The sequence below is a fragment of the Triturus cristatus genome, chromosome 12, assembly GCF_964204655.1.
Source record: "Triturus cristatus chromosome 12, aTriCri1.1, whole genome shotgun sequence".
Classification (NCBI taxonomy): domain Eukaryota; kingdom Metazoa; phylum Chordata; class Amphibia; order Caudata; family Salamandridae; genus Triturus; species Triturus cristatus.
In genome coordinates this window covers 663,395,325-663,412,705 of record NC_140595.1, presented here as the reverse complement: position 1 = coordinate 663,412,705, position 17,381 = coordinate 663,395,325, and the positions used below count along the sequence as shown (strand labels likewise).

General features: G+C 41.0%; 12 non-coding genes across 12 annotated transcripts; 7 read left to right on the top strand and 5 right to left on the bottom strand.

The window, feature by feature from the left end:
• The first annotated feature begins 50 nt into the window (after positions 1–50).
• TRNAI-UAU (transfer RNA isoleucine (anticodon UAU)) lies at positions 51–145 on the top strand. The gene is made up of 2 exons: positions 51–88; positions 110–145. It is a non-coding gene; the product is annotated as a tRNA-Ile (tRNA).
• Positions 146–1,933: 1,788 nt separating this feature from the next.
• Positions 1,934–2,015, bottom strand: TRNAS-GCU (transfer RNA serine (anticodon GCU)). The gene has a single exon. It is a non-coding gene; the product is annotated as a tRNA-Ser (tRNA).
• A 413-nt stretch (positions 2,016–2,428) lies between these two features.
• TRNAI-UAU (transfer RNA isoleucine (anticodon UAU)) lies at positions 2,429–2,523 on the top strand. The gene is made up of 2 exons: positions 2,429–2,466; positions 2,488–2,523. It is a non-coding gene; the product is annotated as a tRNA-Ile (tRNA).
• A 2,316-nt stretch (positions 2,524–4,839) lies between these two features.
• On the top strand, positions 4,840–4,934 carry TRNAI-UAU (transfer RNA isoleucine (anticodon UAU)). The gene is made up of 2 exons: positions 4,840–4,877; positions 4,899–4,934. It is a non-coding gene; the product is annotated as a tRNA-Ile (tRNA).
• Positions 4,935–6,094: 1,160 nt separating this feature from the next.
• On the bottom strand, positions 6,095–6,166 carry TRNAT-UGU (transfer RNA threonine (anticodon UGU)). Its single transcript has one exon. It is a non-coding gene; the product is annotated as a tRNA-Thr (tRNA).
• Positions 6,167–7,243: 1,077 nt separating this feature from the next.
• TRNAI-UAU (transfer RNA isoleucine (anticodon UAU)) lies at positions 7,244–7,338 on the top strand. The gene is made up of 2 exons: positions 7,244–7,281; positions 7,303–7,338. It is a non-coding gene; the product is annotated as a tRNA-Ile (tRNA).
• A 1,175-nt stretch (positions 7,339–8,513) lies between these two features.
• Positions 8,514–8,585, bottom strand: TRNAT-UGU (transfer RNA threonine (anticodon UGU)). Its single transcript has one exon. It is a non-coding gene; the product is annotated as a tRNA-Thr (tRNA).
• Positions 8,586–9,668: 1,083 nt separating this feature from the next.
• TRNAI-UAU (transfer RNA isoleucine (anticodon UAU)) lies at positions 9,669–9,763 on the top strand. Its single transcript has 2 exons — positions 9,669–9,706; positions 9,728–9,763. It is a non-coding gene; the product is annotated as a tRNA-Ile (tRNA).
• Positions 9,764–11,552: 1,789 nt separating this feature from the next.
• Positions 11,553–11,634, bottom strand: TRNAS-GCU (transfer RNA serine (anticodon GCU)). Its single transcript has one exon. It is a non-coding gene; the product is annotated as a tRNA-Ser (tRNA).
• A 413-nt stretch (positions 11,635–12,047) lies between these two features.
• On the top strand, positions 12,048–12,142 carry TRNAI-UAU (transfer RNA isoleucine (anticodon UAU)). The gene is made up of 2 exons: positions 12,048–12,085; positions 12,107–12,142. It is a non-coding gene; the product is annotated as a tRNA-Ile (tRNA).
• A 1,821-nt stretch (positions 12,143–13,963) lies between these two features.
• TRNAS-GCU (transfer RNA serine (anticodon GCU)) lies at positions 13,964–14,045 on the bottom strand. Its single transcript has one exon. It is a non-coding gene; the product is annotated as a tRNA-Ser (tRNA).
• A 413-nt stretch (positions 14,046–14,458) lies between these two features.
• Positions 14,459–14,553, top strand: TRNAI-UAU (transfer RNA isoleucine (anticodon UAU)). The gene is made up of 2 exons: positions 14,459–14,496; positions 14,518–14,553. It is a non-coding gene; the product is annotated as a tRNA-Ile (tRNA).
• Positions 14,554–17,381: the final 2,828 nt, after the last annotated feature.

The window sequence follows — 17,381 nt, the reverse complement described above, 5'->3', positions numbered from 1 at the left end:
CTACTTGGTCAGCTGTAGATGGCTCACCTGGGGAGATGTGAAAAGAGAGAGCTCCAGTGGCGCAATCGGTTAGCGCGCGGTACTTATACAGCAGTACTTGCACTGAGCCATGCCGAGGTTGTGAGTTCGAGCCTCACCTGGAGCAGCCATGTTGTTTTCATAAACCATTTCACAAAAAGTAAAGTTTAAACTCAGAGTATGGACGGCCCTTGCTAGAGAGTCTTTACTTCTTATAGGATCTACGTGTCCTACTCCTCTGGGTGCCAAATATCACATATCCTACGCGATGCTCAGTTTAAATATTCCATGATGTGCCATCTTGCATTTCATGCAAACACCACATCAGTGCATTTAAAAATACATTTGTAGAATAATAAATATGATGAAAACAGTGTTCTCACATGATAACCATAAACTGAAGAGCTGCAAAAAATGCTGTATCAGCTACTTACAATAAAAGGTGACTCGAAAAAACTAGCAAAAGAAGAGCATCATCATATTAAAGGTTCTATTCACCATCTTGAGTTGCACCATAGCAGCTTATGGTGCTTTTCTGCTCAGAGTGTGCCTCCAATCCCACATTCATTTTTAATTTATTTGCAATTTAAAAAACAACAATTACTGCTCGAAGTTCACTTTTCAAAACCATTCAACCTATTAAATGTATTTCTCTAACCTATGAATGTGGTCCATGTTCACTTTTCCTCATCTTCATCTCGATACTCCTTTCCCAGAAACCAGGTTCACTTCTTCATTCAACCCACCCATCCAAGGTCACCAAATCTTTGAAGCACAAGTCTGCCTATTCTCCCTTTCTCTCTATGTACAAGATACCTTGTATCATTTGAATGGACAGCAGGAGAGAAGGATATTTATGGTGAGTGGGGGTGGGGTTTTGAGGAGTAACCTCATTTGCCTAAGAGCCGGGGTATCTGGGAAAAAAAGAATTTTATGGGGGAAGAATTTCACATCTCCTTGGTGAAATTTGTAGGGCCTTATAACATCCTTTCTGTGGATGCAGATTCAGTCGGAACAGAGGTCCTAGTCCTCGCTCTGCCTTTCAAAGGAACTGTAAATATGCATGGCTTACTTGGCTTTGCCCGGCAGGGCTTGCCCGGCAGGGTGAGAATGGCGTTTGTCAGGCGTTCGTCAGGCGATCGGAAGGGGTGAGGCAATAATTTATAATTCAATGATCTTCATGATATTTTCTTGATAATATGAAAGCAGGAAAGGGAAGCTTGGCAATAAGCAATCCTAAAACAAGGTGTGACTCCAGGGAAGAATGACTTGAACTCATGACCCCTGGTTTACAAGACCAGTGCTCTGCCACTGAGCTACAAGGCCAGTCTGCACGCAGGATGTAAATTGCAACATGTATTCTTACTGAGGTATGAATATATCTATGATTTTGAGACTCTGTATGGAAACGTAGTTGCATATGAATGTCCACGTGCGCGCACACATTGAAGACCATGCTTAAGGCACTTTTCTTGGAAGTATGAAAAACTACATTTTCATATGAGAAAATAAGAGTTTTCACATTCAAGACCATACCGATAGCTCTAGTTAGTATGTCTGCAATCAGTGACATATAGAGAACCCACTTATTAGAAGTGATCTGTCTCTGTGGGGCAGACATATGTTAACAGTCATTCATTTGAGACGGCCTAAACTTTAGGAGTAAGAGCTGCTTTCTTATCAATCTATTTATCCAAACTGGTTAATAAGCCAGGAGTGAGTGAAAGGCAATCCTCTGGAAACTCCATGAAAGATCTAATTTCTATTACGCACAAAATACTTCACTTTATTTGACATATTTGTTAAAATGGAACAGTCAGATGATCCCATCTAGCGGATCCTGGCTCTGTCTTGAAAGAGAGTGTAATTATACTACAAGAAATGCTGGCCATCAAAAGAGACTCTGATGGCTTTCCGACGAAGGTGGGATTCGAACCCACGCGTGCAGAGCACAATGGATTAGCAGTCCATCGCCTTAACCACTCGGCCACCTCGTCTGCCCTAGAGCCCCCTCTGAAACCTTGCTTCACAAAAGGTACTGAAGTGTCAATATACTGTACCTAAAAAAGAAAAAAAACAGCTGAGGCAAGATCTCACATTCCACGTCTTCCCCCAATTAGGGACCTACATTTCATTTTTGGGAAATTCTTACTATGTGCTAATTACAAATATTCATAAGATTCCCCTAGACTTTGTCAGAACTGTCAAGATATAATTCTATGGGGTTTTGAATTGACAGAGCATATGTTATAGGACAATTATAGAATCTATTCCGTTTGGACTGTATTTTTAATAGTCATGATAACATGCTAGCATGTGAGTCGATCTTGCACAGTGAATGATGGAGCAGTGTCTGTCATCTACTTGGTCAGCTGTAGATGGCTCACCTGGGGAGATGTGAAAAGAGAGAGCTCCAGTGGCGCAATCGGTTAGCGCGCGGTACTTATACAGCAGTACTTGCACTGAGCCATGCCGAGGTTGTGAGTTCGAGCCTCACCTGGAGCAGCCGTGTTGCTTTTCATAAACCATTTCACAAAAAGTAAAGTTTAAACTCAGAGTATGGACGGCCCTTGCTAGAGAGTCTTTACTTCTTATAGGATCTACGTGTCCTACTCCTCTGGGTGCCAAATATCACATATCCTACGCGATGCTCAGTTTAAACATTCCATGATGTGCCATCTTGCATTTCATGCAAACACCACATCAGTGCATTTAAAAATACATTTGTAGAATAATAAATATGATGAAAACAGTGTTCTCACATGATAACCATAAACTGAAGAGCTGCAAAAAATGCTGTATCAGCTACTTACAATAAAAGGTGAATCGAAAAAACTAGCAAAAGAAGAGCATCATCATATTAAAGGTTCTATTCACCATCTTGAGTTGCACCATAGCAGCTTATGGTGCTTTTCTGCTCAGAGTGTGCCTCCAATCCCACATTCATTTTTAATTTCGTTGCAATTTAAAAAACAACAATTACTGCTCGAAGTTCACTTTTCAAAACCATTCAACCTATTAAATGTATTTCTCTAACCTATGAATGTGGTCCATGTTCACTTTTCCTCATCTTCATCTCGATACTCCTTTCCCAGAAACCAGGTTCACTTCTTCATTCAACCCACCCATCCAAGGTCACCAAATCTTTGAAGCAAGTCTGCCTATTCTCCCTTTCTCTCTATGTACAAGATACCTTGTATCATTTGAATGGACAGCAGGAGAGAAGGATATTTATGGTGAGTGGGGGTGGGGTTTTGAGGAGTAACCTCATTTGCCTAAGAGCCGGGGTATCTGGGAAAAAAAGTATTTTATGGGTGAAGAATTTCACATCTCCTTGGTGAAATTTGTAGGGCCTTATAACATCCTTTCTGTGGATGCAGATTCAGTCGGAACAGAGGTCCTAGTCCTCGCTCTGCCTTTCAAAGGAACTGTAAATATGCATGGCTTATTTGGCTTTGCCCGGCAGGGTGAGAATGGCGTTTGTCAGGCGTTCGTCAGGCGATCGGAAGGGGTGAGGCAATAATTTATAATTCAATGATCTTCATGATATTTTCTTGATAATATGAAAGCAGGAAAGGGAAGCTTGGCAATAAGCAATCCTAAAGCAAGGTGTGACTCCAGGGAAGAATGACTTGAAAACAACATACAGAAAGACTCATGTAAAAAGGCCCTGATGAGGCTTGAACTCATGACCCCTGGTTTACAAGACCAGTGCTCTGCCTCTGAGCTACAAGGCCAGTCTGCACGCAGGATGTAAATTGCAACATGTATTCTTACTGAGGTATGAATATATCTATGATTTTGAGACTCTGTATGGAAACGTAGTTGCATATGAATGTCCACGTGCGCGCACACATTGAAGACCATGCTTAAGGCACTTTTCTTGGAAGTATGAAAAACTACATTTTCATATGAGAAAATAAGAGTTTTCACATTCAAGACCATACCGATAGCTCTAGTTAGTATGTCTGCAATCAGTGACATATAGAGAACCCACTTATTAGAAGTGATCTGTCTCTGTGGGGCAGACATATGTTAACAGTCATTCATTTGAGACGGCCTAAACTTTAGGAGTAAGAGCTGCTTTCTTATCAATCTATTTATCCAAACTGGTTAATAAGCCAGGAGTGAGTGAAAGGCAATCCTCTGGAAACTCCATGAAAGATCTAATTTCTATTACGCACAAAATACTTCACTTTATTTGACATATTTGTTAAAATGGAAGAGTCAGATGATCCCATCTAGCGGATCCTGGCTCTGTCTTGAAAGAGAGTGTAATTATACTACAATAAATGCTGGCCATCAAAAGAGACTCTGATGGCTTTCCGACGAAGGTGGGATTCGAACCCACGCGTGCAGAGCACAACGGATTAGCAGTCCATCGCCTTAACCACTCGGCCACCTCGTCTGCCCTACAGCCCCATCTGAAACCTTGCTTCACAAAAGGTACTGAAGTGTCAATATACTGTACCTAAAAAAGAAAAAAAACAGCTGAGGCAAGATCTCACATTCCACGTCTTCCCCCAATTAGGGACCTACATTTCATTTTTGGGAAATTCTTACTATGTGCTAATTACAAATATTCATAAGATTCCCCTAGACTTTGTCAGAACTGTCAAGATATAATTCTATGGGGTTTTGAATAGACAGAGCATATGTTATAGGACAATTATAGAATCTATTCCGTTTGGACTGTATTTTTAATAGTCATGATAACATGCTAGCATGTGAGTCGATCTTGCACAGTGAATGATGGAGCAGTGTCTGTCATCTACTTGGTCAGCTGTAGATGGCTCACCTGGGGAGATGTGAAAAGAGAGAGCTCCAGTGGCGCAATCGGTTAGCGCGCGGTACTTATACAGCAGTACTTGCACTGAGCCATGCCGAGGTTGTGAGTTCGAGCCTCACCTGGAGCAGCCGTGTTGTTTTTCATAAACCATTTCACAAAAAGTAAAGTTTAAACTCAGAGTATGGACGGCCCTTGCTAGAGAGTCTTTACTTCTTATAGGATCTACGTGTCCTACTCCTCTGGGTGCCAAATATCACATATCCTACGCGATGCTCAGTTTAAACATTCCATGATGTGCCATCTTGCATTTCATGCAAACACCACATCAGTGCATTTAAAAATACATTTGTAGAATAATAAATATGATGAAAACAGTGTTCTCACATGATAACCATAAACTGAAGAGCTGCAAAAAATGCTGTATCAGCTACTTACAATAAAAGGTGACTCGAAAAAACTAGCAAAAGAAGAGCATCATCATATTAAAGGTACTATTCACCATCTTGAGTTGCACCATAGCAGCTTATGGTGCTTTTCTGCTCAGAGTGTGCCTCCAATCCCACATTCATTTTTAATTTCTTTGCAATTTAAAAAACAACAATTACTGCTCGAAGTTCACTTTTCAAAACCATTCAACCTATTAAATGTATTTCTCTAACCTATGAATGAGGTCCATGTTCACTTTTCCTCATCTTCATCTCGATACTCCTTTCCCAGAAACCAGGTTCACTTCTTCATTCAACCCACCCATCCAAGGTCACCAAATCTTTGAAGCAAGTCTGCCTATTCTCCCTTTCTCTCTATGTACAAGATACCTTGTATCATTTGAATGGACAGCAGGAGAGAAGGATATTTATGGTGAGTGGGGGTGGGGTTTTGAGGAGTAACCTCATTTGCGTAAGAGCCGGGGTATCTGGGAAAAAAAGTATTTTATGGGGGAAGAATTTCACATCTCCTTGGTGAAATTAGTAGGGCCTTATAACATCCTTTCTGTGGATGCAGATTCAGTCGGAACAGAGGTCCTAGTCCTCGCTCTGCCTTTCAAAGGAACTGTAAATATGCATGGCTTATTTGGCTTTGCCCGGCAGGGTGAGAATGGCGTTTGTCAGGCGTTCGTCAGGCGATCGGAAGGGGTGAGGCAATAATTTATAATTCAATGATCTTCATGATATTTTCTTGATAATATGAAAGCAGGAAAGGGAAGCTTGGCAATAAGCAATCCTAAAGCAAGGTGTGACTCCAGGGAAGAATGACTTGAAAACAACATACAGAAAGACTCATGTAAAAAGGCCCTGATGAGGCTTGAACTCATGACCCCTGGTTTACAAGACCAGTGCTCTGCCACTGAGCTACAAGGCCAGTCTGCACGCAGGATGTAAATTGCAACATGTATTCTTACTGAGGTATGAATATATCTATGATTTTGAGACTCTGTATGGAAACGTAGTTGCATATGAATGTCCACGTGCGCGCACACATTGAAGACCATGCTTAAGGCACTTTTCTTGGAAGTATGAAAAACTACATTTTCATATGAGAAAATAAGAGTTTTCACATTCAAGACCATACCGATAGCTCTAGTTAGTATGTCTGCAATCAGTGACATATAGAGAACCCACTTATTAGAAGTGATCTGTCTCTGTGGGGCAGACATATGTTAACAGTCATTCATTTGAGACGGCCTAAACTTTAGGAGTAAGAGCTGCTTTCTTATCAATCTATTTATCCAAACTGGTTAATAAGCCAGGAGTGAGTGAAAGGCAATCCTCTGGAAACTCCATGAAAGATCTAATTTCTATTACGCACAAAATACTTCACTTTATTTGACATATTTGTTAAAATAGAACAGTCAGATGATCCCATCTAGCGGATCCTGGCTCTGTCTTGAAAGAGAGTGTAATTATACTACAAGAAATGCTGGCCATCAAAAGAGACTCTGATGGCTTTCCGACGAAGGTGGGATTCGAACCCACGCGTGCAGAGCACAATGGATTAGCTGTCCATTGCCTTAACCACTCGGCCACCTCGTCTGCCCTACAGCCCCATCTGAAACCTTGCTTCACAAAAGGTACTGAAGTGTCAATATACTGTACCTAAAAAAGAAAAAAAACAGCTGAGGCAAGATCTCACATTCCACGTCTTCCCCCAATTAGGGACCTACATTTCATTTTTGGGAAATTCTTACTATGTGCTAATTACAAATATTCATAAGATTCCCCTAGACTTTGTCAGAACTGTCAAGATATAATTCTATGGGGTTTTGAATAGACAGAGCATATGTTATAGGACAATTATAGAATCTAAGGACTGTATTTTTAATAGTCATGATAACATGCTAGCATGTGAGTCGATCTTGCACAGTGAATGATGGAGCAGTGTCTGTCATCTACTTGGTCAGCTGTAGATGGCTCACCTGGGGAGATGTGAAAAGAGAGAGCTCCAGTGGCGCAATCGGTTAGCGCGCGGTACTTATACAGCAGTACTTGCACTGAGCCATGCCGAGGTTGTGAGTTCGAGCCTCACCTGGAGCAGCCATGTTGTTTTCATAAACCATTTCACAAAAAGTAAAGTTTAAACTCAGAGTATGGACGGCCCTTGCTAGAGAGTCTTTACTTCTTATAGGATCTACGTGTCCTACTCCTCTGGGTGCCAAATATCACATATCCTACGCGATGCTCAGTTTAAACATTCCATGATGTGCCATCTTGCATTTCATGCAAACACCACATCAGTGCATTTAAAAATACATTTGTAGAATAATAAATATGATGAAAACAGTGTTCTCACATGATAACCATAAACTGAAGAGCTGCAAAAAATGCTGTATCAGCTACTTACAATAAAAGGTGACTCGAAAAAACTAGCAAAAGAAGAGCATCATCATATTAAAGGTTCTATTCACCATCTTGAGTTGCACCATAGCAGCTTATGGTGCTTTTCTGCTCAGAGTGTGCCTCCAATCCCACATTCATTTTTAATTTATTTGCAATTTAAAAAACAACAATTACTGCTCGAAGTTCACTTTTCAAAACCATTCAACCTATTAAATGTATTTCTCTAACCTATGAATGTGGTCCATGTTCACTTTTCCTCATCTTCATCTCGATACTCCTTTCCCAGAAACCAGGTTCACTTCTTCATTCAACCCACCCATCCAAGGTCACCAAATCTTTGAAGCACAAGTCTGCCTATTCTCCCTTTCTCTCTATGTACAAGATACCTTGTATCATTTGAATGGACAGCAGGAGAGAAGGATATTTATGGTGAGTGGGGGTGGGGTTTTGAGGAGTAACCTCATTTGCCTAAGAGCCGGGGTATCTGGGAAAAAAAGAATTTTATGGGGGAAGAATTTCACATCTCCTTGGTGAAATTTGTAGGGCCTTATAACATCCTTTCTGTGGATGCAGATTCAGTCGGAACAGAGGTCCTAGTCCTCGCTCTGCCTTTCAAAGGAACTGTAAATATGCATGGCTTATTTGGCTTTGCCCGGCAGGGCTTGCCCGGCAGGGTGAGAATGGCGTTTGTCAGGCGTTCGTCAGGCGATCGGAAGGGGTGAGGCAATAATTTATAATTCAATGATCTTCATGATATTTTCTTGATAATATGAAAGCAGGAAAGGGAAGCTTGGCAATAAGCAATCCTAAAGCAAGGTGTGACTCCAGGGAAGAATGACTTGAAAACAACATACAGAAAGACTCATGTAAAAAGGCCCTGATGAGGCTTGAACTCATGACCCCTGGTTTACAAGACCAGTGCTCTGCCACTGAGCTACAAGGCCAGTCTGTACGCAGGATGTAAATTGCAACATGTATTCTTACTGAGGTATGAATATATCTATGATTTTGAGACTCTGTATGGAAATGTAGTTGCATATGAATGTCCACGTGCGCGCACACATTGAAGACCATGCTTAAGGCACTTTTCTTGGAAGTATGAAAAACTACATTTTCATATGAGAAAATAAGAGTTTTCACATTCAAGACCATACCGATAGCTCTAGTTAGTATGTCTGCAATCAGTGACATATAGAGAACCCACTTATTAGAAGTGATCTGTCTCTGTGGGGCAGACATATGTTAACAGTCATTAATTTGAGACGGCCTAAACTTTAGGAGTAAGAGCTGCTTTCTTATCAATCTATTTATCCAAACTGGTTAATAAGCCAGGAGTGAGTGAAAGGCAATCCTCTGGAAACTCCATAAAAGATCTAATTTCTATTACGCACAAAATACTTCACTTTATTTGACATATTTGTTAAAATGGAAGAGTCAGATGATCCCATCTAGCGGATCCTGGCTCTGTCTTGAAAGAGAGTGTAATTATACTACAAGAAATGCTGGCCATCAAAAGAGACTCTGATGGCTTCCGACGAAGGTGGGATTCGAACCCACACGTGCAGAGCACAATGGATTAGCAGTCCATCGCCTTAAACACTCGGCCACCTCGTCTGCCCTACAGCCCCATCTGAAACCTTGCTTCACAAAAGGTACTGAAGTGTCAATATACTGTACCTAAAAAAGAAAAAAAACAGCTGAGGCAAGATCTCACATTCCACATCTTCCCCCAATTAGGGACCTACATTTCATTTTTGGGAAATTCTTACTATGTGCTAATTACAAATATTCATAAGATTCCCCTAGACTTTGTCAGAACTGTCAAGATATAATTCTATGGGGTTTTGAATAGACAGAGCATATGTTATAGGACAATTATAGAATCTATTCCGTTTGGACTGTATTTTTAATAGTCATGATAACATGCTAGCATGTGAGTCGATCTTGCACAGTGAATGATGGAGCAGTGTCTGTCATCTACTTGGTCAGCTGTAGATGGCTCACCTGGGGAGATGTGAAAAGAGAGAGCTCCAGTGGCGCAATCGGTTAGCGCGTGGTACTTATACAGCAGTACTTGCACTGAGCCATGCCGAGGTTGTGAGTTCGAGCCTCACCTGGAGCAGCCGTGTTGCTTTTCATAAACCATTTCACAAAAAGTAAAGTTTAAACTCAGAGTATGGACGGCCCTTGCTAGAGAGTCTTTACTTCTTATAGGATCTACGTGTCCTACTCCTCTGGGTGCCAAATATCACATATCCTACGCGATGCTCAGTTTAAACATTCCATGATGTGCCATCTTGCATTTCATGCAAACACCACATCAGTGCATTTAAAAATACATTTGTAGAATAATAAATATGATGAAAACAGTGTTCTCACATGATAACCATAAACTGAAGAGCTGCAAAAAATGCTGTATCAGCTACTTACAATAAAAGGTGACTCGAAAAAACTAGCAAAAGAAGAGCATCATCATATTAAAGGTTCTATTCACCATCTTGAGTTGCACCATAGCAGCTTATGGTGCTTTTCTGTTCAGAGTGTGCCTCCAATCCCACATTCATTTTTAATTTATTTGCAATTTAAAAAACAACAATTACTGCTCGAAGTTCACTTTTCAAAACCATTCAACCTATTAAATGTATTTCTCTAACCTATGAATGTGGTCCATGTTCACTTTTCCTCATCTTCATCTCGATACTCCTTTCCCAGAAACCAGGTTCACTTCTTCATTCAACCCACCCATCCAAGGTCACCAAATCTTTGAAGCACAAGTCTGCCTATTCTCCCTTTCTCTCTATGTACGAGATACCTTGTATCATTTGAATGGACAGCAGGAGAGAAGGATATTTATGGTGAGTGGGGGTGGGGTTTTGAGGAGTAACCTCATTTGCCTAAGAGCCGGGGTATCTGGGAAAAAAAGTATTTTATGGGTGAAGAATTTCACATCTCCTTGGTGAAATTTGTAGGGCCTTATAACATCCTTTCTGTGGATGCAGATTCAGTCGGAACAGAGGTCCTAGTCCTCGCTCTGCCTTTCAAAGGAACTGTAAATATGCATGGCTTATTTGGCTTTGCCCGGCAGGGCTTGCCCGGCAGGGTGAGAATGGCGTTTGTCAGGCGTTCGTCAGGCGATCGGAAGGGGTGAGGCAATAATTTATAATTCAATGATCTTCATGATATTTTCTTGATAATATGAAAGCAGGAAAGGGAAGCTTGGCAATAAGCAATCCTAAAACAAGGTGTGACTCCAGGGAAGAATGACTTGAACTCATGACCCCTGGTTTACAAGACCAGTGCTCTGCCACTGAGCTACAAGGCCAGTCTGCACGCAGGATGTAAATTGCAACATGTATTCTTACTGAGGTATGAATATATCTATGATTTTGAGACTCTGTATGGAAACGTAGTTGCATATGAATGTCCACGTGCGCGCACACATTGAAGACCATGCTTAAGGCACTTTTCTTGGAAGTATGAAAAACTACATTTTCATATGAGAAAATAAGAGTTTTCACATTCAAGACCATACCGATAGCTCTAGTTAGTATGTCTGCAATCAGTGACATATAGAGAACCCACTTATTAGAAGTGATCTGTCTCTGTGGGGCAGACATATGTTAACAGTCATTCATTTGAGACGGCCTAAACTTTAGGAGTAAGAGCTGCTTTCTTATCAATCTATTTATCCAAACTGGTTAATAAGCCAGGAGTGAGTGAAAGGCAATCCTCTGGAAACTCCATGAAAGATCTAATTTCTATTACGCACAAAATACTTCACTTTATTTGACATATTTGTTAAAATGGAACAGTCAGATGATCCCATCTAGCGGATCCTGGCTCTGTCTTGAAAGAGAGTGTAATTATACTACAAGAAATGCTGGCCATCAAAAGAGACTCTGATGGCTTTCCGACGAAGGTGGGATTCGAACCCACGCGTGCAGAGCACAATGGATTAGCAGTCCATCGCCTTAACCACTCGGCCACCTCGTCTGCCCTAGAGCCCCCTCTGAAACCTTGCTTCACAAAAGGTACTGAAGTGTCAATATACTGTACCTAAAAAAGAAAAAAAACAGCTGAGGCAAGATCTCACATTCCACGTCTTCCCCCAATTAGGGACCTACATTTCATTTTTGGGAAATTCTTACTATGTGCTAATTACAAATATTCATAAGATTCCCCTAGACTTTGTCAGAACTGTCAAGATATAATTCTATGGGGTTTTGAATTGACAGAGCATATGTTATAGGACAATTATAGAATCTATTCCGTTTGGACTGTATTTTTAATAGTCATGATAACATGCTAGCATGTGAGTCGATCTTGCACAGTGAATGATGGAGCAGTGTCTGTCATCTACTTGGTCAGCTGTAGATGGCTCACCTGGGGAGATGTGAAAAGAGAGAGCTCCAGTGGCGCAATCGGTTAGCGCGCGGTACTTATACAGCAGTACTTGCACTGAGCCATGCCGAGGTTGTGAGTTCGAGCCTCACCTGGAGCAGCCGTGTTGCTTTTCATAAACCATTTCACAAAAAGTAAAGTTTAAACTCAGAGTATGGACGGCCCTTGCTAGAGAGTCTTTACTTCTTATAGGATCTACGTGTCCTACTCCTCTGGGTGCCAAATATCACATATCCTACGCGATGCTCAGTTTAAACATTCCATGATGTGCCATCTTGCATTTCATGCAAACACCACATCAGTGCATTTAAAAATACATTTGTAGAATAATAAATATGATGAAAACAGTGTTCTCACATGATAACCATAAACTGAAGAGCTGCAAAAAATGCTGTATCAGCTACTTACAATAAAAGGTGAATCGAAAAAACTAGCAAAAGAAGAGCATCATCATATTAAAGGTTCTATTCACCATCTTGAGTTGCACCATAGCAGCTTATGGTGCTTTTCTGCTCAGAGTGTGCCTCCAATCCCACATTCATTTTTAATTTCGTTGCAATTTAAAAAACAACAATTACTGCTCGAAGTTCACTTTTCAAAACCATTCAACCTATTAAATGTATTTCTCTAACCTATGAATGTGGTCCATGTTCACTTTTCCTCATCTTCATCTCGATACTCCTTTCCCAGAAACCAGGTTCACTTCTTCATTCAACCCACCCATCCAAGGTCACCAAATCTTTGAAGCAAGTCTGCCTATTCTCCCTTTCTCTCTATGTACAAGATACCTTGTATCATTTGAATGGACAGCAGGAGAGAAGGATATTTATGGTGAGTGGGGGTGGGGTTTTGAGGAGTAACCTCATTTGCCTAAGAGCCGTGGTATCTGGGAAAAAAAGTATTTTATGGGTGAAGAATTTCACATCTCCTTGGTGAAATTTGTAGGGCCTTATAACATCCTTTCTGTGGATGCAGATTCAGTCGGAACAGAGGTCCTAGTCCTCGCTCTGCCTTTCAAAGGAACTGTAAATATGCATGGCTTATTTGGCTTTGCCCGGCAGGGTGAGAATGGCGTTTGTCAGGCGTTCGTCAGGCGATCGGAAGGGGTGAGGCAATAATTTATAATTCAATGATCTTCATGATATTTTCTTGATAATATGAAAGCAGGAAAGGGAAGCTTGGCAATAAGCAATCCTAAAGCAAGGTGTGACTCCAGGGAAGAATGACTTGAAAACAACATACAGAAAGACTCATGTAAAAAGGCCCTGATGAGGCTTGAACTCATGACCCCTGGTTTACAAGACCAGTGCTCTGCCTCTGAGCTACAAGGCCAGTCTGCACGCAGGATGTAAATTGCAACATGTATTCTTACTGAGGTATGAATATATCTATGATTTTGAGACTCTGTATGGAAACGTAGTTGCATATGAATGTCCACGTGCGCGCACACATTGAAGACCATGCTTAAGGCACTTTTCTTGGAAGTATGAAAAACTACATTTTCATATGAGAAAATAAGAGTTTTCACATTCAAGACCATACCGATAGCTCTAGTTAGTATGTCTGCAATCAGTGACATATAGAGAACCCACTTATTAGAAGTGATCTGTCTCTGTGGGGCAGACATATGTTAACAGTCATTCATTTGAGACGGCCTAAACTTTAGGAGTAAGAGCTGCTTTCTTATCAATCTATTTATCCAAACTGGTTAATAAGCCAGGAGTGAGTGAAAGGCAATCCTCTGGAAACTCCATGAAAGATCTAATTTCTATTACGCACAAAATACTTCACTTTATTTGACATATTTGTTAAAATGGAAGAGTCAGATGATCCCATCTAGCGGATCCTGGCTCTGTCTTGAAAGAGAGTGTAATTATACTACAATAAATGCTGGCCATCAAAAGAGACTCTGATGGCTTTCCGACGAAGGTGGGATTCGAACCCACGCGTGCAGAGCACAATGGATTAGCAGTCCATCGCCTTAACCACTCGGCCACCTCGTCTGCCCTACAGACCCATCTGAAACCTTGCTTCACAAAAGGTACTGAAGTGTCAATATACTGTACCTAAAAAAGAAAAAAAACAGCTGAGGCAAGATCTCACATTCCACATCTTCCCCCAATTAGGGACCTACATTTCATTTTTGGGAAATTCTTACTATGTGCTAATTACAAATATTCATAAGATTCCCCTAGACTTTGTCAGAACTGTCAAGATATAATTCTATGGGGTTTTGAGTAGACAGAGCATATGTTATAGGACAATTATAGAATCTATTCCGTTTGGACTGTATTTTTAATAGTCATGATAACATGCTAGCATGTGAGTCGATCTTGCACAGTGAATGATGGAGCAGTGTCTGTCATCTACTTGGTCAGCTGTAGATGGCTCACCTGGGGAGATGTGAAAAGAGAGAGCTCCAGTGGCGCAATCGGTTAGCGCGTGGTACTTATACAGCAGTACTTGCACTGAGCCATGCCGAGGTTGTGAGTTCGAGCCTCACCTGGAGCAGCCGTGTTGTTTTTCATAAACCATTTCACAAAAAGTAAAGTTTAAACTCAGAGTATGGACGGCCCTTGCTAGAGAGTCTTTACTTCTTATAGGATCTACGTGTCCTACTCCTCTGGGTGCCAAATATCACATATCCTACGCGATGCTCAGTTTAAACATTCCATGATGTGCCATCTTGCATTTCATGCAAACACCACATCAGTGCATTTAAAAATACATTTGTAGAATAATAAATATGATGAAAACAGTGTTCTCACATGATAACCATAAACTGAAGAGCTGCAAAAAATGCTGTATCAGCTACTTACAATAAAAGGTGAATCGAAAAAACTAGCAAAAGAAGAGCATCATCATATTAAAGGTTCTATTCACCATCTTGAGTTGCACCATAGCAGCTTATGGTGCTTTTCTGCTCAGAGTGTGCCTCCAATCCCACATTCATTTTTAATTTCTTTGCAATTTAAAAAACAACAATTACTGCTCGAAGTTCACTTTTCAAAACCATTCAACCTATTAAATGTATTTCTCTAACCTATGAATGTGGTCCATGTTCACTTTTCCTCATCTTGTGGTAAATAATTTAATTACCGGGACTTAATTTGATACAGAAACATAATAAAAATAGCTCAGTAAATAAGAGGCAGAATCCGTGGTATTAGAGGTTCGGAATGGGCTTTATTCCAATGGTCGATTCGAATCGGTTGCTCCAAGTTCCATCACCACGAAGGTTCAGGAAGTGAAGTACATACTTTATTGATAATTAATTACTTTTATACAATAGGCATTACAGTGAAGCAAATGCAAGAGGCGTAACAATTGATAGTGTAGATAAGATATACGTGCGTAGCAAAAGTAGGCGTAACTGGGTGTGATTAAAGAACGTCATCAGATGTGATGTCATAATAGGGTGGTTCCATGAAAGAATTGCGCAATGTCAGCAGAAATACTTGGCAGAAATGCGCGCGCAGCAGCATGACGTGTCATTGACGTGCAACTAGGGGGTGAAGGGGACTTGACATTTAGCTCTACATGTGGCGACAGAAGTCTGGAGGGTCAAGTCAACCTAATCCCAAATCATATCTAACATCCTATGTTTAAAGAACTATGTTATCCAAAAGAGAGGTCTCTTAGAGTAGAATCTTATTCTATACTGACTATACTGACTGTTAGTGCGTGTACAAGCGTCTAAGTGTCTACACTAGATGCGAGGGCAGAAATCTTCCATAATAATAGGGCTATGAATTACTTGCATAAAGACAGAGAAGCCGGGCCTTTGCTCGGTAGCTGGAAGAATGTTTACTTAAACTACTAGACAGGAATGCATTGGGCAGGGAACGAAGCAGATAATTTCGAAGGTGAAATACAGTTTTTGGCAGGCAACAGGCTGATGTCAGCCTTCGTGGGCCGCGCAGGGAATGAGACAAAGTTCATGGTCACAGATGCAGGCTCAGACTGGAGCTTTCAGAAGCAGAAGGCAAGAAGAGCTTGATGACAGAATCAGGGCCTACTTGCCTGGACTGTAAAATGGCATAAGTGAACCATATAAAGCCGGTGGCCTTTCATACTTAGGAATGGAATATCCGGCCTATTCATGGCGGATCTGAAAGAGGACATGTTGACGGTGGACGCACATGTGTTTGCGTCTTCATAACTGGAACTGGAGGGCACATACATGTACTTGTGATTCATACATGAAACCGTTGGGGTCCAAGATAGGGGACATAACTGATCAGAAAAATCCATATTTCCACATTCCCTCCTTGTCCCCTACTTGCCCGTTAAGAGATATCAATCTTCATCAATCCATTGATCTGTTCATATAGCATCATTTGTTCTTCTTTTTTCTTCCGGGATGAATGAAATCTTGGTGGTGGAATACACGATGTGGCACACAGACCACAGATCGCTGGTCCACATTGTAGACATAGACAGCAACTGAATAGTATGAGAAGGCCAATACCTAGGAAGGATAGGACCTTCCATCCAAAGGTAGATAATACACTCCAAAACCAACCGGACCAAGTCCAGGTGCCTGGATTCTGGTGTATCTGGCTTACAATCTTATGAAGGCGAGTTATGGCTTTATATACAGATGGCGAATTTTCTGGTATGAAAATGCAACAGCTTGATCCGATGACCCTACAGGCTCCGCCCCTATCAGCCAGGATGACGTCAAGGACAAGACGATTTTGAAGCACAACAATCCGCATAGCAGACTGCTCTTCTGTTAAATTGCCTAAGGCGGAAATAGTTTCGTTCACTACTGCTTCAAGGGTTCTAGTTAATCTACGTATCAGCTTACTATTAGTAACGGTACCTATATAGGGAAAGAGACCTTTATTGAAATCTGTGTATTTTTCCCATGCTGTTTCAGTGTAATCGACTATCGGGAGATCTCTCCTCACTCTATTATATACTAAATGAGTATTTCTGTGATAATCAGGAGGAGCTAGGAAAACAGGTGGCAAAAGGAATCCAATGTAGCAAGTACCATCCCAATCTAGAGGCAAACGTACATATGCCGTCTGACCACATATGAAATAGGAATGGCGGGAAGCTCTAAATGTAGACTTGCCCTGATCACTAAATTCTACTACAGTGGTGCATCTACTATGGCCCATATGTATGGAACCATTCTTTCTTACACATAATTCACCTTTTACTGGAAATATTGACATAGCGGGCAAGATTGGAGTAGCTTCGGATTCGACATTTAGGATCATAAGATTAAGCGTAAAATTACCTAATCCATACACTTCATTTTCTAGATCAGTTCCTGTTCTCTGGGGAAGTCCCTCCTTGTTAGGATAGCAGACTTTAAGTAAAAC